The sequence below is a fragment of the Anomaloglossus baeobatrachus genome, chromosome 4 (assembly GCF_048569485.1).
Source record: "Anomaloglossus baeobatrachus isolate aAnoBae1 chromosome 4, aAnoBae1.hap1, whole genome shotgun sequence".
NCBI classification, from domain to species: domain Eukaryota; kingdom Metazoa; phylum Chordata; class Amphibia; order Anura; family Aromobatidae; genus Anomaloglossus; species Anomaloglossus baeobatrachus.
This window is the reverse complement of record NC_134356.1, coordinates 696,922,818-696,948,952: the sequence shown is the minus strand read 5'-3', so window position 1 is coordinate 696,948,952 and position 26,135 is coordinate 696,922,818. Positions and strand designations below refer to the sequence as shown.

General features: G+C 49.2%; 1 pseudogene; it reads left to right on the top strand.

Annotated features, from left to right (window-relative positions):
- The first annotated feature begins 19,134 nt into the window (after nt 1–19,134).
- LOC142303029 (olfactory receptor 11L1-like) lies at nt 19,135–22,042 on the top strand (annotated as a pseudogene).
- Nucleotides 22,043–26,135: the final 4,093 nt, after the last annotated feature.

The following is a 26,135-nucleotide window of genomic DNA, read 5'->3' as shown; positions in this document are numbered from 1 at the left end:
AGGCATCAACCTCTAAGAGGAAGGGCTTATTCTCATCGGGTCTTTGAAGAACGGGAGCAGTTGAAAAGTGTCTTTTTACTGCCTCAAAAGCCTGAGATGTCTCAGTAGACCAGGCTTTGGGATTAGCACCTTTCTTAGTCAAGGCCACCAAAGGGGCCACCAAAGTAGAAAAATGGGGTATGAACTGCCTGTAATAATTTATGAATCCTAAGAAGCGTTGCACCGCCTTCAAGGAATGAGGTTCGGACCATTGCAGGACAGCAGAGAGCTTCGCAGGATCCATAGCCAGGCCCTCTTGTGAGATAATGTAACCCAAAAAAGGCAATGAGGACTGCTCGAATACACATTTCTCGAGTTTAGCAAACAATGAGTGCTCCCTTAAACGGGAAAGGACACGAACGACATCCTGACGATGAGTCTCCAGATCAGGAGAAAAAATCAGGATGTCGTCCAGATACACCACTACTGAGGATAACAGTAAATCCCTGAACACATCATTTACGAAGTCCTGAAATACTGCGGGTGCATTACATAACCCAAAAGGCATGACGAGGTATTCATAGTGACCGTCTCAGGTGTTAAAAGTGGTCTTCCATTCGTCACCCTTTCGAATTCGTACCAAGTTATACGCACCCCGCAGATCCAACTTCGTAAAAACTTGAGCTCCTCTCAGTCTGTCAAAGAGCTCCGAAATTAAAGGTAATGGGTATTTGTTCTTTATTGTGATTGCGTTGAGACCCCTGTAATCTATGCAGGGACGCAAATCACCCTCTTTCTTTCGAACAAAGAAAAACCCAGCTCCTGCGGGAGAGACAGACTTACGAATGAACCCCTTCTCTAAACTCTCTCTTATATAGGTCGACATGGCCTCCGACTCAGGTATCGACAGGGGGTAAACCCTGCCTTTAGGTGGAACCGAACCTGGGATAAGGTCTATGGCACAGTCATACGGCCTATGGGGTGGAAGAACCTCAGCACCCTGTTTGGAGAACACGTCAGCGAAATCCAGATAGGGTGTAGGTATGGGAGAGAGATCAGTAGATTCAACCGAAATGACCTTAGGTGGTAAGGGAAGACATCGGGACTGACATTTCGAACCCCAACTAATAATGCTGTCAGACTCCCAGTCAATGTGAGGAGCATGAGTCCGAAGCCATGGGAGACCCAGAAGGATGTCGTCTATACCCTCAGGCAAAACAAGAAAAGAAATCTCCTCTATGTGACCCTGAGACAGGGAAAGGCGCAAGGGAACTGTCCTCAATGTAATGGAGTCAGACAACATACTCCCATTAACAACACGGACAGGAATAGGCGCCTCTAACATGATAGAGGGAATATTGTGTCCCTTTACAAATCCTGAGGACACAAAAGTCCCGTCAGCTCCGGAATCCACAAAAGCCATAATAGGCCATGTATTCTCAGATAACGAGAGCTGACCTGGGATACAACACTTAGAGGGTGCAGAAGACGTCTCTAGTAACCCCCCTCTAATGGTTACTAGACCAGGGAGTTTCCCTGACGACTAGGAAACTTGTTGGCATAGTACCCAGCCTGACGACATACGTAACATATAGGAGGACCAGACTTGCGTAGTCTGGAAGACGTATGACCTAACTCCATAGGAGTGGGAGATGTTTCAGATGCTGAGGAAGATGGTAGTGGACCCTCAACAACTGGAATAGCCCGATGCTTAGGGCGTGAGGAAGAGACCTCGAGTCTACGTTCCTTATGGCGTACATCGATCATCGTTGCTACTGTGGTCAAGTCCTCCAGAGAAGCAGGGACCTCACGAGTAGCAAGAGCATCCTTGACATAGCCTGCCAACCCTCTCCAGAAGATAGGAATCAACACCTTCTCAGGCCAATCTAGTTCTGCAACCAGAGTTCTAAAAGCAATGGCATAAGAACTAGGGGATAACGAACCCTGAGATAGATCTAACAGTCTCAGGGCCGCATCATGGGTAACCTGCGGACCCATGAATACCGCCTTAAGAGCATCAAGAAAGTCTTGATGTCTCAGAGTAACCACATCAGAGCGCTCCCATAGGGGAGTCGCCCATTCTAAGGCTTTGTCCTGAAGTAAGGAGATGATAAAGCCTACTCTGGACCTCTCCGTAGAGAAGCGAGAAGAGTTGACCTCTAGGTGTATCTGACACTGACTAATGAAACCACGACATGATCTGGCATCACCAGAATATCTGTTTGGCAGAGCAAGTCGAGGATCATGTGCAGATGTCACCATGGTCTGAGGTTTATCCTCTATACTCTTGAGCCGTGACTCAAGTACTTGTATGTAACGGTGTAACTGCTGATATTCTGCCATAACTGCCAGACCCTTGGCTCAGTCCTAATGTTATGGGGGGCTGTCTGATAATAACCTAAAGGAGTATCAGACAGTCAGGGTCCACCGTGCAAAGACTTTGCTGCAGACTATGGCAGAGTGCAATACCTCTGTTAACTCACAGAAGGATATAATAAGAAAGTAAAGCAATTCCTCCCTTACTTGGAGGGTGTGTGGAATGATCTCTGTTAATAATCACAGAGACAAAGGCAATGTGTGCGAAATGGCACCTACCTAGGTCCGCTCTTCTAGTGGTGCAAAAGAGACGAACAGCAGCGTAAGCCGCACAAAGCTCCTACCTCTGTTCACTCCCCTAGTGTGCGAGGATACGAACAACTACTAGTCACAGTAAAAGGAACGTTACCCTAGCGGCAACGTCCACCTACGAGTCGAACCACAAGGCCCAGCCAGACCATGTGCCTCAGGCACCTGCCTATGTCCGCTCCCCTAAGAGGTAAGGATACGGACAGCAGCCGAAGCTGTAAGGTATAAGAACGCTACCCTGCCGGTAGCGCTCACCTAGCATAGACAGAGAAATGCCTAGAAGAACGCGCACAGAGCGTCTACTCTTATGCATGAACCAAGAGGACTGAGCGCCATGCGGCGTGTGTCAGGGTCTTATATAGACTCTGTGCCTCATCCAAGATGGAGGACACCAGAGCCAATCCGCTGCCAGAACGACAGGAGTGACATCATGCTGGCCTATCACCGAGCAAGGCATCACAAGCACATGACCAGCGACCAATCGGCATAGAAGGTGTCAGAGACATGTGACCTCGTGTCAGCGATGATGTCACCCGCACATGTGCAATGGCTCCAAGATAGGACTTAGTCTCCGGCGCTCGCACATGTGCAGTAGCAAGAAATCTGGACTTAGTCTCCGGTGCTCGCACATGTGCAGTAGCAAGAAATCTAGACTTAGGCGGGCTTTGCACACTACGACATCGCAGGCCGATGCTGCGATGCCGAGTGCGATAGTGCCCGCCCCCGTCGCAGCAGCGATATGTGGTGATAGGTGACAGCTTCACACACACACTCACCTGCCGTGCGACGTCCCTGTAGCCGGCGACCCGCCTCCTTGTTAAGGGGGCGGGTTGTGCGGCGTCACTGCGACATCACACGGCAGGCGGCCAATCAGAGCGGAGGGGCGGAGATGAGCAGGATGTCAACATCCTGCCCACCTCCTTCCTTCCGCATATCCTACGGAAGCCGCAGTGAGGCCGGTAGGAGACGTTCCTCGCTCCTGCGACTTCACACACAGCGATGTGTGCAGCCGCAGGAGCGAGGAACAACATCGGACCGTCGCGTCAGCGTAATCATGGATTACGCCGACGCTGCACCGATGATACGATTACGACGCTTTTGCGCTCGTTAATCATATCATCCAGCCTTTACACACTGCGATGTCGCATGCGATGCCGGAAGTGCGTCATTTTCAATTTGACCCCACCGACATCGCACCTGCGATGTCGCAGTGTGCAAAGTGCCCCTTAGTCTCCAGTGCTCGCAGCAACCGTAACACAGCCCCCCCATAACACACAGCTTGTAAGGCTACAGTCACTGCCTACAGGCCTCTAATACAGAACCCCTACTCCAGAAACTTGCCCTACACTAATTTGCAGCTAAGAGCACTATTATTAAAATACATAGATTACATTTTGGTGGAATCAGCAGCACGGTCTGTAAGGTTAGAATCCCTGTGTACATGCAACTAGTACACTATCTCTCCTCCAGCAGCTAGCCCTACACTAAATGCAGCTAGAGCGTTATTATTTGATAATAGAATAGATTTTTGATGTGGCTGAAGTAAGGTCTGTAAGGTCAGAATCCCTGCCTACACGCCTCTAATACACTATTCCTACTTCAAAACCTCGCCGTACAGTAAATGCAGAACAATAGTGCTGTTATTAGAGCCTTCAATTAGGGCTTAAAAGGACTGGTGGTTTCTGGTGCACCAGCAGGTCCTGTCATGCTATAGAACACTGTCCCTTCTTCAGCAGAATTTGCCCCTACACCCTACACTATTTCTAGGTACAGTGCGGCAAAGATGGCGTTTCTGGGTCTTATATAGACCAATGACACTATGTAGCCGACCATTTTGTTTCATATATTAGTGTGTGTCTTGGATCCCTACTCTTTCGTCCATACAGTGTACCACTAACTCCCTATATTCCACATATGACGGGAGTGATCTCCTCTATATCCATTATACAGTATAAAGTTCCCCATTTATTCCCCATACAAAAAAATATATCCCCCTCCTTGGCCCTCAATGCAGTTTAATGTCTCTTTCTGTAGCTCAAATACAGGACAATGTTCCCCTTTCCCTTATTTTTGCTCTCATAATGTAAATGATCCCCCTTTGTGACCTCTATTCAGTATAATGTCCCCTTCTTTGTGCCCCATACAGTCTTTATTTTTTTTATTTATTATTATTCACAGTCTATTGCCTCCATCTGTAGCCCCCCACATAGTATAATGTGTTTGACCTCTTTGACCCCTATAAAAATATAATATTTCTCTCTGTGGACACCATAAAATATTAATTTCACCCATTATGGCTTCCAAACTGCATAAGTTTCCCCTCCATAGCCAACATAGAGGACAATATCCCCAATTGCGGTTCTACTCTCTGGCTTCTATATAGTATGATGTCTTCGATTGTGTCTTCGATACAGTGTAATGCCTCCTTTTGTTGCCCCTATAAATTATATTTCCTCTCTCTGTAGCCCCCCACATGGTATAGTTCTCCCCTCTGTAGCCCCACACTGTATAATGTTCCTCTCTGTAAACACCATATAGAATGTCTTCCATTGTGTCCTCTATACAGTATAATTCCTCCCTCTGTAGCCCCCACACAGTATAATGCTTTTCTCTGTTGCCCTCACACTGTATAATGTTCCTCTCTGTAAACACCATATAGAATGTCTTCCATTGTGTCCTCTATACAGTATAATTCCTCTCTCTATAGCCCCCACACAGTATAATGCTTTTCTCTGTTACCCCCACACTGTATAATGTTCCTCTCTGTAAACACCATATAGAATGTCTTCCATTGTGTCCTCTATACAGTATAATTCCTCTCTCTATAGCCCCCACACAGTATAATGCTTTTCTCTGTTACCCCACACTGTATAATGTTCCTCTCTGTAAACACCATATAGAATGTCTTCCATTGTGTCCTCTATACAGTATAATTCCTCTCTCTATAGCCCCCACACAGTATAATGCTTTTCTCTGTTGCCCTCACACTGTATAATGTTCCTCTCTGTAAACACCATATAGAATGTCTTCCATTGTGTCCTCTATACAGTATAATTCCTCCCTCTGTAGCCGCCACACAGTATAATGCTTTTCTCTGTTGCCCCACACTGTATAATGTTCCTCTCTGTAAACACCATATAGAATGTCTTCCATTGTGTCCTCTATACAGTATAATTCCTCTCTCTATAGCCCCCCACACAGTATAATGCTTTTCTCTGTTGCCCTCACACTGTATAATGTTCCTCTCTGTAAACACCATATAGAATGTCTTCCATTGTGTCCTCTATACAGTATAATTCCTCCCTCTGTAGCCCCCACACAGTATAATGCTTTTCTCTGTTGCCCCCACACTGTATAATGTTCCTCTCTGTAAACACCATATAGAATGTCTTCCATTGTGTCCTCTATACAGTATAATTCCTCCCTCTGTAGCCCCCACACAGTATAATGCTTTTCTCTGTTGCCCCCACACTGTATAATGTTCCTCTCTGTAAACACCATATAGAATGTCTTCCATTGTGTCCTCTATACAGTATAATTCCTCTCTCTATAGCCCCCACACAGTATAATGCTTTTCTCTGTTGCCCTCACACTGTATAATGTTCCTCTCTGTAAACACCATATAGAATGTCTTCCATTGTGTCCTCTATACAGTATAATTCCTCCCTCTGTAGCCCCCACACAGTATAATGCTTTTCTCTGTTGCCCCCACACTGTATAATGTTCCTCTCTGTAAACACCATATAGAATGTCTTCCATTGTGTCCTCTATATAGTATAATTCCTCTCTCTATAGCCCCCACACAGTATAATGCTTTTCTCTGTTGCCCTCACACTGTATAATGTTCCTCTCTGTAAACACCAAATAGAATGTCTTCCATTGTGTCCTCTATACAGTATAATTCCTCCCTCTGTAGCCCCCACACAGTATAATGCTTTTCTCTGTTGCCCCACACTGTATAATGTTCCTCTCTGTAAACACCATATAGAATGTCTTCCATTGTGTCCTCTATACAGTATAATTCCTCCCTCTGTAGCCCCCACACAGTATAATGCTTTTCTCTGTTACCCCCACACTGTATAATGTTCCTCTCTGTAAACACCATATAGAATGTCTTCCATTGTGTCCTCTATACAGCATAATTCCTCCCTCTGTAGCCCCCACACAGTATAATGCTTTTCTCTGTTACCCCCACACTGTATAATGTTCCTCTCTGGAAACACCATATAGAATGTCTTCCATTGTGTCCTCTATACAGTATAATTCCTCTCTCTATAGCCCCCACACAGTATAATGCTTTTCTCTGTTACCCCACACTGTATAATGTTCCTCTCTGTAAACACCATATAGAATGTCTTCCATTGTGTCCTCTATACAGTATAATTCCTCTCTCTATAGCCCCCACACAGTATAATGCTTTTCTCTGTTGCCCCACACTGTATAATGTTCCTCTCTGTAAACACCATATAGAATGTCTTCCATTGTGTCCTCTATACAGTATAATTCCTCCCTCTGTAGCCCCCACACAGTATAATGCTTTTCTCTGTTGCCCCCACACTGTATAATGTTCATCTCTGTAAACACCATATAGAATGTCTTCCATTGTGTCCTCTATACAGTATAATTCCTCCCTCTGTAGCCCCCACACAGTATAATGCTTTTCTCTGTTGCCCCACACTGTATAATGTTCCTCTCTGTAAACACCATCTAGAATGTCTTCCATTGTGTCCTCTATACAGTATAATTCCTCTCTCTATAGCCCCCACACAGTATAATGCTTTTCTCTGTTGCCCTCACACTGTATAATGTTCCTCTCTGTAAACACCATATAGAATGTCTTCCATTGTGTCCTCTATACAGTATAATTCCTCTCTCTATAGCCCCCACACAGTATAATGCTTTTCTCTGTTGCCCCACACTGTATAATGTTCCTCTCTGTAAACACCATATAGAATGTCTTCCATTGTGTCCTCTATACAGTATAATTCCTCCCTCTGTAGCCCCCACACAGTATAATGCTTTTCTCTGTTGCCCCCACACTGTATAATGTTCATCTCTGTAAACACCATATAGAATGTCTTCCATTGTGTCCTCTATACAGTATAATTCCTCCCTCTGTAGCCCCCACACAGTATAATGCTTTTCTCTGTTGCCCCACACTGTATAATGTTCCTCTCTGTAAACACCATCTAGAATGTCTTCCATTGTGTCCTCTATACAGTATAATTCCTCTCTCTATAGCCCCCACACAGTATAATGCTTTTCTCTGTTGCCCTCACACTGTATAATGTTCCTCTCTGTAAACACCATATAGAATGTCTTCCATTGTGTCCTCTATACAGTATAATTCCTCCCTCTGTAGCCCCCACACAGTATAATGCTTTTCTCTGTTGCCCCCACACTGTATAATGTTCCTCTCTGTAAACACCATATAGAATGTCTTCCATTGTGTCCTCTATACAGTATAATTCCTCTCTCTATAGCCCCCACACAGTATAATGCTTTTCTCTGTTACCCCCACACTGTATAATGTTCATCTCTGTAAACACCATATAGAATGTCTTCCATTGTGTCCTCTATACAGTATAATTCCTCCCTCTATAGCCCCCACACAGTATAATGCTTTTCTCTGTTGCCCTCACACTGTATAATGTTCCTCTCTGTAAACACCATATAGAATGTCTTCCATTGTGTCCTCTATACAGTATAATTCCTCTCTCTATAGCCCCCACACAGTATAATGCTTTTCTCTGTTGCCCTCACACTGTATAATGTTCCTCTCTGTAAACACCAAATAGAATGTCTTCCATTGCGTCCTCTATACAGTATAATTCCTCCCTCTGTAGCCCCCACACAGTATAATGCTTTTCTCTGTTGCCCCACACTGTATAATGTTCCTCTCTGTAAACACCATATAGAATGTCTTCCATTGTGTCCTCTATACAGCATAATTCCTCCCTCTGTAGCCCCCACACAGTATAATGCTTTTCTTTGTTACCCCCACACTGTATAATGTTCCTCTCTGGAAACACCATATAGAATGTCTTCCATTGTGTCCTCTATACAGTATAATTCCTCTCTATATAGCCCCCACACAGTATAATGCTTTTCTCTGTTACCCCACACTGTATAATGTTCCTCTCTGTAAACACCATATAGAATGTCTTCCATTGTGTCCTCTATACAGTATAATTCCTCCCTCTGTAGCCCCCACACAGTATAATGCTTTTCTCTGTTACCCCCACACTGTATAATGTTCCTCTCTGTAAACACCATATAGAATGTCTTCCATTGTGTCCTCTATACAGTATAATTCCTCCCTCTGTAGCCCCCACACAGTATAATGCTTTTCTCTGTTACCCCCACACTGTATAATGTTCATCTCTGTAAATGTGAAGCCCCTCCAGTGTTGTGTCGGTGCATTACCTTCAGGGACTCCACGTAGCTGGATCTTGTCACAGGTAGGAGATCTTCTTTTAGGATTGTCGTGATGCCACTCTCAGAATTGCGGTCAGTGGGGACCGCCACTGCAGGTTAAGGAATGCCTGGGGCTGATGGTGGGTGCAGCCAGTTGTAATAGCCTCCTGAGAGTGAGGCAAGCCCCAGGGCCCGGTGTAGGTGTGTAGAACCACAAGGCGCAGAATAACTCCACACAAGCAGAATGTCTTTCATGGGTTTTACTCACAGAAGGTGGCAGGGTGAGTAACCCGGGCGTAGCTGGGATGAACCAGGTTGGAACCAGGTATCCTTCAGGCTGACTGATGAGGGTGGCTACCGACTCGCCTTCCTTAGCCCTTCTGTGGTTTGTGGTAACCCCGACTTTTAGTCCCTATGGGGGTCACCCAGGGAAGTAACTGCTCCCCTCGTTTGTTTGCCGTTTGCTTGTCGCCTGGACCAGATCACTCCAGCTGCTTGCCTCCTGTGAACTATGGGCCCTAACTGTGGCTACGTGGCTGCGGCTTTTGTGGTGTTGTGGCGTGGGCTTTAAGGGCCCCACACCGGCAGGTTTAGCAAGGAAAGGTGGATCTATCCCCGCATCGGGATCTGCCGCCCGTTTGGGCCTGGTACTCCCTGACAGTCTCCTTACTTTCCACTACACTGCTCTCTCCCCAGCTGTGTGTGGTGTTCGGGCAGCACTCCCAGGTGACCGTTCTCCCCCGTCGGTAGTCACTGCGCGGACGCTGTTAGACTGCAACAGCTCCAGGGTCTGCTTCTGCTCTTCCTGAGCTGCACACTAAACCGGCTCACTCGTGGGACCTGCCTGCTGCTCCTGTCTGAGCTCCACTTCCATGCTCCTCACTCCTCCACACTCCACACTCTACACGCCACCTAGCAACCAGGCTCTCTACCACACCCCTTGAGTGGAGATGGAGGCTTCGCCCCCTCCACTCCTCAAGTGGAGGTGAAGGCTTTGCCCCCTCCTGGGATCCCCAGGGGTCCTCTCAAAGGTACATGTGTGAGACCTGATCACTATGCGCCTGTGTAGTCACACCTCGGTCAGCCTTCTGGATTACCTGTGTTGTACTGTCCCCAGCATGGGTGCAGTACTCAGTGGTGCCTGACCAGGTCAGGGGCGCCACATTCCCCCTTAGTTATCACCAGCACGTCCTCGGGCTGCAAGACAACATTTTTAAAATGCATAAAACATTAAAACATCGTAAAACATTTTAAAACCACCAGGTACCATACATCACCACCCTCCACCCACAAGTCCGTTAACCCACCCAAAACCCTCTCACGTTGGCCGCGCCTTCAGCCACTTCTGGCAGGATGTAGAGGCGGCTTTCATGGGCTGGTGGTTTCAGGGTATACCTGGCCTGGTGGAGCCGCGCCTTCAGCCTCTTCTGGCAGGATGTAGAGGCGGCCTCCACAGTTGGTGCTGACCAGGTACCCTCTTTGTGGTGGAGAGCCAGGCCCCATAAACAGGCATGCTCCCTGGTTGCAGGCGAGCCAAGGCCCCATAAACGGACGTGCTCCCTGGTTGCAGGTGAGCCAAGCCCCTAAACAGGCTGGCTCTGGTGGTGGTACCTCTGGGGTAACTATGTACACTGCGAGAGTTTGTGGCTATAGCCAGTTCATAGCCTTAAGGTTCATGGGTTTCTCACATTAGTTCATGTGGGCACATTTCTTAAACATTAACGTTGCAAACTTGTCAAAACTATAACTTGCTGTACTTCTTTCTTTACTTTACGCAGATTCCTCCTTACCAGGGCTTGGGCCTGTAGGGTTGCGGCACCTGTTGTTTTCTTCATTTCTCTCATCATCGGAGGTAGTCTCATCAGTGGGTCCTTTATCTTTCCTTTCTTCTTCTGTATCTGTTTCTTTTTCTTGTGGTATGGAGACAACTGGGTTGCTATAGGAATCTCTGGTACATGGCGTAACGTCAAGTGCATACCATCCTCTTTCTCCCTGATGCATTGTGAATTCCACTGTATCTCCCATCTGTAAGTTCCTTCCCGGATGTCCTCTGGGCAAATGGGCTCTAACATCCCTTCTATTCACAAATATGCCTTCTTTTATACCAGGAGCTACTATGAAACCATATCCACTCTTCAAACTGAAATCCTCTACTACACCACGACAAAGTGGACCTCTAACCTGGGATTTGGCCCTTCTCAGGAACCGTTTCTCTTCCAAGTCTCTGGCCATGACTTCGTCTTTCTGCTCTGGAGACTGCGGTGCAGGGGAAAGCTTGGTTCTGCTACGGCGCCGTGTCCTACGGGCTGGGTTCTGCTGGGCTGTTACTTCACTGCCTGCAGGCCCCCAGGTGAGGTTTCTAGGCAACTCTTCCTCTTCATCCCAGCGGGAATACGGCAGCATCTCTGGCGCGGGGCATGGATCCACTGCTGATGGCTCCGGGGTCAGCTTCTCAGCTTCCTGGCCTTCTCTCCCCCTTAGTTCTTCGGAGCACTCCTGTTGTGGCAGCGCCGGGGATGGGTGGTCATCAGCAGGCCCGGGCGGGGGACTCTTTGGCGTGGTTGCTGCAGAAGTCGCCTTGGGGGTGTGCGGAGGGAGCAGATACCGATCCACCATCTCCTGTGGGAACTGGGCCTCTAGGTCAGCCTTCAGCTTCCAGTATTCGGGGTCCTCTCCTATCAGGGACTTCCTAGCAGGGACCTCCTTAGACTGGGGAGCGGTGTCTGCTCTGGCCTTGCAGGCCGGGGTAAACAGAGGTACATTCTTGTCTTGGCGGGCCGCGCCTGACATGGCGGCGGCCTGGTCTTGGCGGGCCGCGCCTGAAATGGCGGCGGCCTGGTCTTGGCGGGCCGCGCCCTGCATGGCGGCGGCCTGGTCTTGGCGGGCCGCGCCTGACATGGCGGCGGCCTGGATCAGCGTTGCAGTTTCAATCAGGGTCGCAGCTGGAGTCTTAGCGGGCGTCGCTACTATGGCCGGTTCTTGGCGGGCCGGGCAGGGCATCGCTGCGGCGGCCTGGATTGGCGTCGCAGCTGCGATGGGATCTATGCAGGCTGGGCTGGGCGTCGCTGCAGCGATCGGAGCTTGGCGGGCCGCACCTGGCGTGGCTGCGGCCTGGTCCAGCACCTCACTTGCGGCGCGGACGGGCGTCGCTGCTGCGGTGGGGTCTTGGCGGGCCGGGCCTAGCATGGCGGCGGCCTGGGTCAGCGTCACACCTGCGGCATGGATGAGGGTCGCGGCGGCAGCCGGATCTTTGCGGGCCGGGCAGGGCATCTCTGCGGCGGCCTGGGCTTGGCGGGCCGCACCTGGTATGGCTGCGGCCTGGTTCAGCGTCGCCGCGCCGGGCATCTCATCAGGGACCGCGGGCGTGGCAGCAGGGGTCGGGGCACTCGCGCTGGCAGGGGCAACACTGGACTCACCCATCGGTGGCACCATCGGGGTCTGAGTCGTCGCCGTCCGGTCTGGCACTCGTCGCGCAGCTTTTTCCTCATAGGCCTTCACCGCGGCAGCCATCTCCAGAAGCTCCATGCGTTCCTCTCTGATCTGCTCCACGACCCGGGTCTCCAGTCGGTCGCAGAACTGGGCAAGCTCCCGATACCACCAGGCAGCGGAGCCTGGTTCTGGGTTTCTGCGTTCAGACGCCATTTCCTCTGCGCCTTCTTCTGCACGATTTCCCAGCAGTGGACTCGTCGCTGCCTCCAGTTGCAGGCTCTTCAGTTTCTGCTCTGCCTCTTCCAGCAGCAGGCTTCTGGCTCCCTTTCTGTCCCGACGTCTCTGAACGCCTCCGCTCTCTTCACTTGCGAGATCAGGACTCTGCAGGGGATCTCTGGGTAGCCACACCTCTTCGTGGGCGGTAACTTCTCCCAGCGCGGCCTGCTGTTGTTTTTCAGCGCGCTTTTCATGGTGGCAATATGGCGGCGCTTCCAATTTTTCAAGCGGACCGCCCAGGCACATGGTCACCTGTCTGAACAGGTCTAGTCCTTATCCTGTTCGTGACGCCAGATGTGAAGCCCCTCCAGTGTTGTGTCGGTGCATTACCTTCAGGGACTCCACGTAGCTGGATCTTGTCACAGGTAGGAGATCTTCTTTTAGGATTGTCGTGACGCCACTCTCAGAATTGCGGTCAGTGGGGACCGCCACTGCAGGTTAAGGGATGCCTGGGGCTGATGGTGGGTGCAGCCAGTTGTAATAGCCTCCTGAGAGTGAGGCAAGCCCCAGGGCCCTGTGTAGGTGTGTAGAACCACAAGGCGCAGAATAACTCCACACAAGCAGAATGTCTTTCAGGGGTTTTACTCACAGAAGGTGGCAGGGTGAGTAACCCGGGCGTAGCTGGGATGAACCAGGTTGGAACCAGGTATCCTTCAGGCTGACTGATGAGGGTGGCTACCGACTCGCCTTCCTTAGCCCTTCTGTGGTTTGTGGTAACCCCGACTTTTAGTCCCTATGGGGGTCACCCAGGGAAGTAACTGCTCCCCTCGTTTGTTTGCCGTTTGCTTGTCGCCTGGACCAGATCACTCCAGCTGCTTGCCTCCTGTGAACTATGGGCCCTAACTGTGGCTACGTGGCTGCGGCTTTTGTGGTGTTGTGGCGTGGGCTTTAAGGGCCCCACACCGGCAGGTTTAGCAAGGAAAGGTGGATCTATCCCCGCATCGGGATCTGCCGCCCGTTTGGGCCTGGTACTCCCTGACAGTCTCCTTACTTTCCACTACACTGCTCTCTCCCCAGCTGTGTGTGGTGTTCGGGCAGCACTCCCAGGTGACCGTTCTCCCCCGTCGGTAGTCACTGCGCGGACGCTGTTAGACTGCAACAGCTCCAGGGTCTGCTTCTGCTCTTCCTGAGCTGCACACTAAACCGGCTCACTCGTGGGACCTGCCTGCTGCTCCTGTCTGAGCTCCACTTCCATGCTCCTCACTCCTCCACACTCTGCTTCAGACTCCTTACTCCTCCTTCTCTTTTCCCCTTTGTGCCTGCCTACGCCACCTAGCAACCAGGCTCTCTACCACACCCCTTGAGTGGAGATGGAGGCTTCGCCCCCTCCACTCCTCAAGTGGAGGTGAAGGCTTTGCCCCCTCCTGGGATCCCCAGGGGTCCTCTCAAAGGTACATGTGTGAGACCTGATCACTATGCGCCTGTGTAGTCACACCTCGGTCAGCCTTCTGGATTACCTGTGTTGTACTGTCCCCAGCATGGGTGCAGTACTCAGTGGTGCCTGACCAGGTCAGGGGCGCCACATAAACACCATATAGAATGTCTTCCATTGTGTCCTCTATACAGTATAATTCCTCTCTCTATAGCCCCCACACAGTATAATGCTTTTCTCTGTAGCCCCACACTGTATAATGTTCCTCTCTGTAAACACCATATAGAATGTCTTCCATTGTGTCCTCTATACAGTATAATTCCTCCCTCTGTAGCCCCCACACAGTATAATGCTTTTCTCTGTAGCCCCACACTGTATAATGTTCCTCTCTGTAAACACCATATAGAATTTCTTCCATTGTGTCCTCTATACAGTATAATTCCTCTCTCTATAGCCCCCACACAGTATAATGCTTTTCTCTGTTACCCCCACACTGTATAATGTTCCTCTCTGTAAACACCATATAGAATTTCTTCCATTGTGTCCTCTATACAGTATAATTCCTCTCTCTATAGCCCCCACAAAACATAATGCTTTTCTCTGTTGCCCCCACACAGTATAATGTTCCTATCTATGAACCACATATAGTATTATGTCATTCATTATAGTTCCCATACTATACAGTGGGGGAAATAAGTATTTCACCCCTTGTTGATTTTGTATGTTTGCCCACTGACAAAGACATGAACAGTCTATAATTTTATGGGTCGGTTAATTTTAACAGTGAGAGATAGAATATCCAAAATAAATTCCAGAAAATCAGCTTGTATAAATTATATACATGTATTTGCATTTTGCAGAGAGAAATAAGTATTTGATCCTCTAACAACCATTAATAGTTCTGGCTCCTACAGACACTAAGGGGTGCTTCACACACAGCGAGATCGCTACTGAGATCGCTGCTGAGTCACGGTTTTTGTGACCTCATTAGCGATCTCGCTGTGTGTGACACTGAGCAGCGATCTGGCCCCTGCTGTGAGATCGCTGCTCGTTACACACAGCCCTGGTTCGTTTTTTTATTGTTGCTTTCCCGCTGATAAGCACACATCGCTGTGTGTGACAGCGAGAGAGCAACAATCCTGAATGTGCAGGGAGCAGGAGCCGGCGTCTGACAGCCTGCGGTAAGCTGTAACCAAGGTAAACATCGGGTAACCAAGGTGGTTACCCGATATTTACCTTAGTTACCAGCCTCCGCAGCTCTCACGCTGCCAGTGCCGGCTCCTGCTCCCTGCACACACTAAGCTAAGCGGTGTGCGCTGGTAACTAATGTAAACATCGGGTAACCATACCCGATGTTTACCTTAGTTACCAGTGTCCGCAGCTTCCAGACGCCGGCTCCGTGCAAGCGCAGCGTCGCTTGCACGTCGCTGCTGGCTGGGGGCTGGTCACTGGTCGCTGGTGAGATCTGCCTGTTTGACAGCTCACCAGCGACCATGTAGCGATGCAGCAGCGATCCTGACCAGGTCAGATCGCTGGTCGGATCGCTGCTGCATCGCTAAAGTGTGAAGGTACCCTTAGACGCTCCTAATCCCCTCGTTACCTGCATTACAGACGGCTCTTACATTGTTCCATGTATAAAGCCTCCTCTCCACAGACTCCATTAATCAGTCAGACTCTAACCTCTACAACATAGGCGACCAAAAAACTTTCTAAGGATGTCAGGGACAACACCATAGACCTGCAAAAAGCTGGAATGTGCTACAAAACCGTAAGTAAGACGCTGGGTGAGAAGAAGAAACTGCTGGTGCAATAGTAAGGAAATAGAAAAGAAATACAAAAGAAAAGAAAGAAAGAAGAAATACAAAATGACTGTCAATCGACATCGATCTGGTGCTCTATGCAAAATCTCACCTCGTGGGGTCTCCAGGATCATGAGGAAGGTGAGACATCAGCCTAAAACTGCACGGGGGGAACTTATTAATGATCTCAAGGCAGTTGCGACCACTGTCACCAAGAAAACCATTGATTACACCTTACACCGTAATGTCTTAAAATCCTGCAGTGCCAGCAAAGTCCCACATATCAACAAGGCCCATGTGCAGCTGTCGCGGGCGGAGGAGGGGACGCCGCGCTCTCCCACCGCTGCTCGGGTCCGGCTGTCTAGGCTGCTGCGGCCTGCTGCTGCCGCTGCTCGGTGGCTCGAGCGATGAGCCGGATCCCGGGGACTCTAGCGGCGCTCCTCGCCCGTGAGTGAAAGGGGGTTGTTGGGTGTGGGGATGGTTTATAGTCCGTGACGCCACCCACGGTTGTGGTGATTTGTAGCACCACCGCTGCTCAATATGGGGATCCCGGGAGTGGTGATGTGGAGCAGCCAGGTGTTATGTTGCCCCTCCGTGGGTAGGGGTTGGTGATCCCGGGGCCCAGTGATGGTGTGGAAGGTGCAGGGCCTGGTGGGCGCAGGGACGCGGGGGCAGTGCTGTGCCTTGCGGCACTGTGGTACTCACTCAGCCTGAGACGTTGACACAGTTTTTACGGTAAACCACACGGCTGGAAAGACGGTTCCCACGGACGGCTGCACTTGCTCTCCCAGCAGGTAACGGTCATGTCCCTCTGACCTGCACCTGATATTTCTAAGTTGGTAGCGATGGGTTCCCATCGGTAACCCGCTCCCCGGCTTTGATATGAGCCGGAGGAGCCCTACTTTGCCCGCAGACGCTGGCCCTGAGGAGCTGGTTCCCTGGCGGTGGCGGTGTTCCTCACTAATGGTTGGACGGTTGTCTTCAATCGGGACTTGGTTGTTGGGGGATCGACGTCCCCTTCACTGACGGATTCGGCAAATTATGGCGACTAGCCTTGCCGGGGTCCGAGAGGCCCCTGCCCTGGTGCTGACTGTCCTTCGTATACTGCTCCAGACCGCCGGGCCACTACTCGACCGCGGTCCTTCCAGCAACCTCCGAGCAGTCCCCCTCTAGACGATCACCACTGTTGCTGACCTTGCTGACCTGTCCTGCACTTAGCTGGACTCACTTCAGGCCTTTCTACGCTCCCTTTTGTTCCTTTTCTTCTTTGCTCCACTACCACTTCACTTTCACTTAGCTCCTCTACCACTTCCTTCTGCTTTGAACTTCCACTTCTATCTGTCTGTTTACTCCTCTCTGTCCCTAGCTGGACTGCCTGGTTCTTCCCGCCTCCAGAGCTGTGTACTCCTCGGTGGGCGGAGCCAACCGCCTGGCCCACCCCTGGTGTGAACATCAGCCCCTGGAGGAAGGCAACAAGGATTTGAGTAGCTTTGGTGTTCCTAACTGGGATGTGGGGTGTGGTGGTGTGATGACCTGTGACCCCTGGCTTGCCCAGGGCGTCACACAGCCGACCATCTGAAGAAGACTTATGTGCAGCCGACCAGTCTGTAGAAGGCCCATGTGCAGCCAGACTGTCTGAGGAAGGCCCATGTGCAGCTGGTCCATCTGAAGAAGGCCCATATGCAGCCGGTCCATCTGAAGATGGCTCATGTGCAGCTGGCCCGTCTGAAGAAGGCCCATGTGCGTAAGGACCATCTGAAGTTTTCCAATGAACATCTGGATAATTCTGAGAGTGATTGGGAGAAGGTGCTGTGGTCAGATGAGACAAAAATTGAGTTCTTTGGTTTTAGCTGTACTTGCTGTGTTTGGAGGAAGAGAAATGCTGCCTATGACTCAAAGTTCACCATCCCCACTGTCAATCATGGAGGTGGAAACATTATGTTTTGGGGGTGTTTCTCTGCTAAGGGCACAGGGCTACTTCACCACACATCAATGGGACAATGGATGGAGCCATGTACCGTAAAATCCTGAGTGACAACCTCTTCCAGCATGACAATGATCCAAAACATACAGCCACGGCAACAAAGGAGTGGCTTAAAAAGAAGCACATTAAGGTCATAAAGTGGCTTAGCCAGTCTCCAGACCTTATTCCAATAGAAAACTTATGGAGGAGCTGAAGCTCCGAATTGTCAAGTGACATCCTGAAAATCTTGATGATTTAGAGATGACCTGCAAAGATGAGAGGAGCAAAATTCCCCCTGACATCAAACCTCATCATCAACTACAAAATCGTTTAACTGCTATGCTGCCAACAAGGGTTTTGCCACATAGTATTAAGTCTTGTTTGCCAGAGGGATCAAATACTTATTTTTCTCTGCAAAATGCAAATAAATTGCTATAACTGTGATTTTCTGGATTTTATTTTGGATATTTTATCTCTCACTGCTAAAATTAACCGACCCTTAAATTATAGACAGTTCATGTCTGTGTCAGTGGGCAAACTTACACAATGAGCGAGTGATCACATACTTATTTTCCCCACTGTATGTTATGCTTCACCGCAGCTAACTTGTGATTTTATTGGAGATTATGACCCAGAAATCCACTTGCAGGAAAGGGTAAACCTATTTGAGGAGATTTAACATAAAAGTCATGTATTTCATTACATTGCCCTCTCCAATCTAACCGGGAAGAATGGATATAAGCTCCAAGAGTTTCCTATCCAAGTCACGAGACACAATACTAAAAATATTAAGGCTTCCAATTTAGAGCAATATTTTACTTGTAATAGTTAATATCAGCCACTTGACTTATTATTTTTGTCCCTCTTTGGTTTTAGATACCTTGGGAGTCAACGTTGGAAAATTGTCTTGTTTTTCTTGTTATTTTATCTCCATGGTTCTCTTGCCTTGAAATTTATGGTTCAGGTATATAGAGCTCACAAAATCCTGAGTGTTTTTATTTACAGAAAAAAAATCAGGTGAACAACTTCTTCACTTCTATAGAAAATATCTACAGCCTGAGGAACATTCAGGAAATAATCTGAATATCGATATTTAATACATTTTACTTTGAGAAAGGCTAAGACTGACATTGAATATAGAAAAAAGCAAAGAAATAGATTGTTCCTTTCTGAGTAAAATCATCTTCACAGAATTTAGAATTAAGACCTTTTTTATCTTCAGCAGTTACATTTAGAAATCTATGATAGTGGTCTACACGGTTCCTGCCGTAGAGATGAAGGTGGACGGAGCCAATTCTACAACCAGCACTGAGTTTTTCATACTGGGATTCCCTGAGCTGCATGATTACAAGTTGCCTTTGACTTTGGCTGCGGCCTGGATCGGCGTCGCCGTGCCGGGCGTCTCTCCAGGGACCGCGGGCATGGCAGCTGGGGTTGGGGCACTCGCGCCAGCAGGGGCAGCATGGGACTCACCCAGATCTAGGCTGGAGATGTTCTGCAGCAGGATCGCCATCGCTGGTGTAGGCTCCGGATGGTCGTGGGCGGCACCTCCACACAGGCCTCGCTGCACTGACATCTTCAGACTCCTCATGGCCAACACCATCTCCTTCCCCCACACGGCTGTCTCCCGTCCGCTCTGCTCCTTCATCCCGTCAGCGATCCTCCCGACCTCAGCCTCCAGCTCAGCGGCGGTCACAGGCCTGATCCAGGTAAGCTCCCCCTGGCCTCCGCTTGCAGGAGCCATTTTCTCTCTCTGCTGGTCTGGCATTTTGACTTGTTCTGCCAGCCGGCCAGCTTTTCTAGGCGCCATTTCTTCTTCTTCCGCCTTCCATGGCGGGCACTGCTTCGCGCTCCTTTCTTGGACAAGGGGGCGGGGCTTCTCTTCACGCCCTTTCTTCTGGCACGCCCCCCTTCTTCCCGTGCTCAGTGGCTTCAATGGTGGCAGTTTCTCACAGTAAAACACAATTCTTCAGGCGCACAGTAGTGTGACCGGGCACGAAATCCTGTTCGTGACGCCAAAGTTGACTCGCCCACCCCAGGGCTATGGGACACCCGGTGCCGGGCCGGACTAGTCCGGTGGTAGTCAGTGGTGGCTGGGCCCGGCTCCGTTGCCCTGGTGGGTGTCAGTAGAAATGTGGCTTGAATTAAAGTTTGTGTTCGTGACGCCACCTGTGGTATGCGGCTAATAAGCCGCCGCTGCTGTATGAGGCCTCCGGGGGATGATATGGCAGCAATGGTGGTACTACTCCCCACAGGTGGAGCAATGCCCCGGGGCACAGTTGGTGCTTGTGAGTGTCTATGCAGCTGAAATAACAGAGGCGACTTCAAGGGTACAGTTTCAAGTTCTTTACTCACAATTCTTGTCACAGTCTTGCAGGGACCCTTGGACTGCTGGGACCACTGTCAGGGACCTCCGCCGTTTCTGGGTGATTCAGAGAGTAAAAGCCGGTACCCTTCCCTTAAGTGTCTCTATCTTCTGCTGTCTTCCTTAGCCTTGCCTTGGTAGGTTGAACCTGGCTTGGCCTCCACAACAGCCTCCAGGCTGGGGAGTCACCTGTCGGCTGATTATCTCTTTTCTGGGGGTACTGCTGTGGGCTGTGGCCCGGGGGAGTTTACAACATTCCCTGGGCCTCGGTTTTTACTGTTTGGAGATGATTTTGCACTCCTCCGGTTTCTAGGGACCGTCCCCTGTTGCAGCTTGATCCCTCCACCGATGTTCTTGTGGAGCAGGCCACCGCAGCTCTACAACTACCCGTGGTACCTCTAGGACTACCCGTGGCCCTGGGACCCTTTCTGTTCTCTGCGTGGTGTCACCTGGACCCTCTGAGCCCCAGGATCTTCACCAGGAAGCGTCTCTTTCTTTCCTTCCAGCTCCTGACTGACTTGGAGCTTCCTTTCCGTTACTTCTTCTCCTCCTTGCCTGCCTCCAGCAGGCCTCCTCCTCCTTCTCCACTTTCTCTCGTTCTCCTTCTTCAACTACATGCTGGCTCCTCACTCTCACTCCCTGAGGTAAACTGACTAAACCTGACCTTCCTCTCTGTGTCTGCTCTCTGATGGCTCCTCCCACCTCCCCAATTGCCCTGTTCTACCCTATAGGAGCAGGGATGGGTCTTACGACCCCTCCCAGCATGCAGCATGGGAGGGCTGTCTGCCACTTTCCCTGGTCCCAGTGTGTTCCTAGCAATGGGTGTAGTGTGAATTTACCAGGGGACCGGAGTTCACTCTCTTCCTCTCCCAGAATGGGGCATCACACCGCTGGATGGGGTGCAATGACCTGTGGCAACGGAAGCCTCAGGGGCGCCACACCTTTCTTCTCCATTGTTCTTCTCACGTATTGTATGACCATGTGTGAAAACCTCTTAATCATTTTCATGGTGTCCACCAGCCAACGTCTGCATTCTCCCATGTACTTCTTCCTTGGACATTTGGCCTTGTCAGACATCGTCCTTGTAACGAGTGTAATTCCAAAGATGCTGGATATTGTAATCAGTGAAGGGAGTCTTATATCATTTGCTGAGTGTTTTGCTCAGTTTTACCTTTATGGGGGGACGGTTGCTACCGAGTGTTTTTTGCTCACTGCCATGTCCTACGATCGATACTTGGCCATCTGTAAACCTCTCCATTATATCTCCTTGATGAACGTGAAGCTCAGATACGGCCTGATCATCTCCTCCTGGGGACTGAGCTTTATGTTAGTGCTTATCACACATTTGCTTACGTCTAGTTTGGATTATTGTGGGCCGAACATCATTAACCATTTCTTTTGTGATGTTGCTCCACTTTTAGAAATTTCTTGTTCAGACACAACCAGTGTGGGCATTGACATGATTGTCCTCCCTTTCCCAATTATTCTGTTACCTTTCATAATTGTTATAATATCATATGTCTATATTTTTCTCACTATATTTGCAATTTCGTCCAAATCGGGATGACAGAAAACGTTCTCCACTTGTACAGCTCACTTGGTGGTTGTCTCTACCTATTATGGCTCCATGCTCATAGTCTACATGGTCCCCTACAGACGACATTCAGCCTGTTAATAAGTTTATTGCCCTTTTCTACATTGTAATGAACCCTCTTCTAAACCCCATGATATACAGTCTGAGGAACAAAGAGATTCGCTCCTCTGTGAATACATATCTGACGGTTTGTCGTAAGGAAAGAGAGATGAAGCCAATGTAGTGACGATGGGTGGACTCACATCCGTGTGGCTCTTCAGAGGCACAATATTCAGGTTCTTCAGTTACACTAAGTCCTATTTGATTTGATAAATGCACATTTTCCTTTTCAATGTTGGAGTATTTGCCTTCGTGACCCATTATTATTTAGAACTTGCCACCAGCTAATTTTTTATCCAATGTACTCTGACAAATTGTCCTTCCCTCATTTCTTATTCCTTGACTTTCCATGCTATTAGACTATTACCATATGTAGGGAGACCATTGATGCATTCGGGGCTCAGGATGATGTTTATGCCAATGTTTCTCTATTTGGGGCTCTAATTGTGTAATGTATAAATAAAACTTTCTCAAGATATTGAGAAGTTTCCATTTTTTAAAGATTTTGTCCACTACTTTAACATTTGTGACTTATCCTCAGTAAATGTCAATGTCTGACCATTTGTGGTGCAACATCCGGTACTCCCGCCAATCAGCTGTCTCTCGTGCCGCCACCGCTGACCAGCACTACTCAGTTTCGAAGCTACACAACACTTCTTTGTCATCTGTATAGTGTCCGCTAGAGATCAGAGAACCCAAGTTTGGGTATTGATTGTTTGTACCAAACATAGACTTTACAAAAAAAACAGTTCCGGTTTGGAATTCAGATGCTTTACATGTGAGCACCATTAGCGCGAGCATCGCTGTGCTCTGGTATGCTCGAGCTCAGCCCAGTGCGAGCCGCTTGGAGTGTTTGATCAGCTTGCACTGGGGTAACAACAGCATGATCGAATGTAGTGTACACCCAAAAAAAAATAATGGAGAAACCCTGATCATCTGTCCTCGGAAGTTATCTGTTTATCACTGTCTGCATGGGGGCCCAAACCATTTTGATTTTGTAAGTTTGCCCACTGACAAAGACATGAACAATCTATAATTTTAAGGGTCAGTTAATTTCAACAGTGAGAGATAGAATATCCAAAATAATACCCAGAAAATCACATTGTATAAGTGATATCATTTATTTGCATTTTGCAGAGAGAAATAAGTATTTGATCCCTCTGGGAAACATGACTTAATACTTGGTAGCCATCCCCTTGTTGGCAGCCCAGCAGCCAGACGTTTTTTGTAGCTGATGATGTGGTTTGATGTTTGATGTTTCCTTGGCTGTATGTTTTGGATCATTGTCATGCTGGAAGAGGTTGTCACTCAGGATTTTATGGTACATGGCTTCATCCATTGTCTCATTGATGCGGTGAAGTAGTCCTGTGCCCTTAACAGAGAAACACAACCAAAACATGTTTCCACCTCCATGCTTGACAGTGGGGATGGTGTTCTTTGGGTCAGAGACTAGATTTCTCTTCCTCCATAAATAGTGAGTTATGTTAAGGCCAAAGAGCTCAATTTTTGTCTCATCTGACTGCAGCATTGTCTCCCATTCACTCTCAAAATCAACCAGGTGTTCATTGGCAAACTCCAAGCTGGCCGGCTGCATATAGACTTTCTTCAGATGGACTGGGCTAGACACGGGCCTTCTTCAGATGGGCTGGCTGCACATAAGTCTTCTTTAGATGGGCCATAATAAAAGTTAGGGGTGCACAGCCTGTCCAATAGATTTTAATGTGTGTGTTTTTCATGGAACTAAAAAAATTATAGAATTTGTTATTATATTGATGTGCGCCTTTATTATGTGTGATCTTTCCTTCTAACATTGATTCTTCAGACGGGCTGGCTGCACATGTGCCTTCTTCAGAAGGGCCGGCTGCACATGTGCCTTCTTCAGACGGGTCGGCTGCACATGGGCCTTCTTCAGACAGGCAGGCTGCACATGTGCCTTCTTCAGACGGGCTGGCTGCACATGGGCCTTCTTCAGATGGGCCGGCTGCACATGGGCCTTCTTCAGACGGGCCGGCTGCACATGTGCCTTCTTCAGATGGGCTGGCTGCACATGGGCCTTCTTCAGATGGGCCGGCTGCACATGGGCCTTCTTCAGATGGGCCGGCTGCACATGTGCCTTCTTCAGACGGGCTGGCTGCACATGGGCCTTCTTCAGGTGGGACGGCTGCACATGTGCCTTCTTCAGATGGGCCGGCTGCACATGGGCCTTCTTCAGATGGGACGGCTGTACATGGGCCTTCTTCAGATGGGCTGGCTGCACATGGGCCTTCTTTAGACGGGCCGGCTGCACATGGGCCATCTTCAGACGGACCGGCTGCACATGTGCCTTCTTCAGATGGGCCGGCTGCCCATGTGCCTTCTTCAGACGAACTGGCTGCACATGGGCCTTCTTCAGACGGGCTGGCTGCACATGTGCCTTCTTCAGACGGGCTGGCTGCACATGGGCCTTCTTCAGACGAGCTGGCTGCACATGGGCCTTTTTCAGATGGGACGGCTGCACATGTGCCTTCTTCAGATGGGCCGGCTGCACATGGGCCTTCTTCAGATGGGACGGCTGCACATGGGCCTTCTTCAGATGGGTTTGCTGCACATGGGCCTTCTTCTGATGTGCCGGCTGCACATGGGCCTTCTTCAGAGGGGTCGGCTGCACATAAGCCTTGTTGATATGTGGGACTTTGCGGGCACTGCAGGATTTTAAGCCATTACAGTGTAATGTATTACCAATGGCTTTCTCGGTGACAGTGGTCCCAGCTGTCTTGAGATCAGTAACAAGTTTCCCCTGTGTAATTTTAGCCTGATCTCTCACCTTCCTCATGATCCTGTAGACCCCATGAGGTGAGATTGCGCATGGAGCACCAGATCGATGTCGAGTGACCCTCATTTTGGATTTCTTCCATTTTCTTACTATTGCACCAGCAGTTTCTCCTTCTCCCCCAGCGTCTTACTTATGGTTTTGTAGGCCATTCCAGCCTTGTGCAGGTCTATGATATTGTCCCTGAAATCCTCACAAAGCTCTTTGGTTGCCCATGTTGTAGAGGTTAGAGTCTGACTGAATAATGGAGTCTGTGGGCAGGAGTCCTTTATACAGGGGACAATGTAAGAGCTGTCTGTAATGCAGGGAATGAGGGGATTAGGAGCGTCTAAGTGTCTGTAGGAGCCAGAACTGTTAATGGTTGGTAGAGGATCAAAGACTTATTTCTCTCTGCAAAATGCAAATAAAATTATATAATTTCTACAATGTGATTTCCTAGATTTTATTTTGGATATTTTCTCACTGTTAATATTAACCGACCCTTAAAATTATAGACTGTTCATGTCTTTGTCAGTGGCAAACATACAAAATCAGCAAGGGTTCAAATAAGTATTTCCTTCATTGTATTTACGGGTGGCTTTAAACGCTGCGACATCGCAAGCCGATGCTAGCAATGGCGAGTGTGATAGCACCCGCCCCTATCGTTATGCCGATATGTGGAGATCGCTGCCGTAGCGAACATTATCGCTACGGCAGCGTCACACGTACTTACCTGCTCGGCAACGTCGCTGTGACCGGCAAGCCGCCTCCTTTCAAAGGGGGCGGTTCGCTTGGCATCACAGCGACGTCACTAAGCGGCCGCCCAATCAAAGCGGAGGGGCGGGACGAACATCCCGCCCACCTCCTTCCTTCCTCATTGCTGGCGTGTGGAAGGTAAGGAAAGGTTCCTCGATCCTGCGGCGTCACACGTAGCGATGTGTGCTGCCGCAGGGACGAGGATCATCTTCGTCCCAGCAACAGCAGCGATATTTGGGAATGGACCCCCATGTCAAGGAGGAGCGATTTTGGACGTTTTTGCAACGATCCAAAATCGCTCCTAGGAGTCACACACAACGAGATTGCTACAGCGGACGGATGTGCGTCACAAAATCCGTGACCCCAACGAGATCGCTGTAGCAATCTCTTAGCATGTAAAGCCCGCTTAAGTCTGGCAGAACCCGCCAAACCAAACTTCTAAGGTCTGCTCATCTCTTGTGGCCACGGCTGAGAACAGCTTGTCCATGACAGAGTGTTAGTGAGAAATACATAGAGGTAGAGAGTGAAGTGCGTGTCCAGATATGTCCAAAAGAGACGTCAGTCTGCTGGTGTCATACTGGAGAAGGCAGCAGATATCGCTGAGTTCTGACAACACATCAAATCTGAAGAGCGTATAGAATCCATAATTGAATGGCATTGCTCCCACCTGAAT